We start from the raw sequence: 1358 nt of genomic DNA, 5'->3' as shown, positions 1-1358 counted from the left end.
GGGAGAGGCCAGCCACCCTTCGGAGGAAGCTCATTTCTGCCACTTGTATCCGCGATCTCGTTCTTTTGGTCACTACCCACAGCTCGTGGCCATAGGTGAGGGTAGGGACATAGCTCGACCGGTAAATTGAGAGCTTCGCTTTTACACTCAGCTCTCTCTCCACCACGACGGACCGGTGCAGCGTCTGCATTACTGCAGCTGCAGCCCCAATCCGTCTATCGATCTCCGGCTCCCTTCTCCCATCACTCGTGAACAATTCCCCGAGATACTTGAACTCCTCCACTTGGGGCAGGAACTCATCCCCAACCAGAGTGGGCACTCCACCCTTTTCTGGCTGAGAACCATGGCCTCAGATTTGGAGGTGCTGATCCTCATTCCCGCTGCTTCACACTCGGCTGCGAACCGTTCCAGTGCGAGCTGGAGGCCTTCACCCGATGAAGCCAACAGAACCCCATCATCCACGAAAAGCAGAGATGAGATTCTGAGGCCACCGAAGTGAAAGCCCTCCACCACTTGGCTGCGCCTAGAAATCCTGTCCATAAAAATTATGAACAGAATCAGTGACAAAGGGCAGCCCTGCCCACCGGGAATGAATCCGTCTTATTGCCGGCAATGTGAACCAAGCTCTTGCAATGGTTGTATAGGGATCGAATGGCCCATAGCAATGGGCCAGACACCCCATACTCCCAGAGCACCTCCCACAGGACACCCCGAGGGACACGGTCGAATGCCTTCTCCAAGTCCACAAAACACATGTAGACTGGTTGGGCAAGCTCCCATGCACCCTCAAGTATCCTTGAGAGGATAAAGAGCTGGTCCAGTGTTCTGTGACCAGGACAAAAAACCGCATTGTTCCTCCTGTATCCGAGGTTCGACTAGCGGACTAACTCTCCTTTCCAGCACCCTGGCATAGACTTTCCCAGGGAGGCTGAGGAGTGTGATCCCCCTGTAGTTGGAACACACTCTCCGGTCCCCCTTCTTAAAGATGGGGACCACCACCCTGGTCTGCCAGTCCAGGGGTACTGCCCTGATCTCCACGCAACATTGTAGAGGTGTGTCAACCAGGATAGCCCTACAATGTCCAGAGCCTTCAGGAACTCGGGGCGGACCTCATTAACACCAGGGGCTCTGCCACCAAGGAGTTGTTTAACTGCCTTAGTGACCTCTTCTCCAGAAATTGGCGGGTCATTCCCCTCATCCCCAGACTCTGCTTCCTCCTTGGAAGACATGTCAGTGGGATTAAAGAGGTCCTCGAAGTATTCCTTCCACCGCCTGACAATTTTCTCAGTCGAAGTCAGCAGCGCTCCGTCAGCACTACACACAGTGCAGGTAGAGCACCGCTTTCCCCTCCTGAGACG

This window comes from Pundamilia nyererei, unplaced genomic scaffold, assembly GCF_000239375.1.
Source record: "Pundamilia nyererei isolate P.nyererei 1_Seehausen unplaced genomic scaffold, PunNye1.0 scaffold00222, whole genome shotgun sequence".
NCBI lineage: Eukaryota > Metazoa > Chordata > Actinopteri > Cichliformes > Cichlidae > Pundamilia > Pundamilia nyererei.
This window is presented reverse-complemented; position numbering follows the sequence as displayed.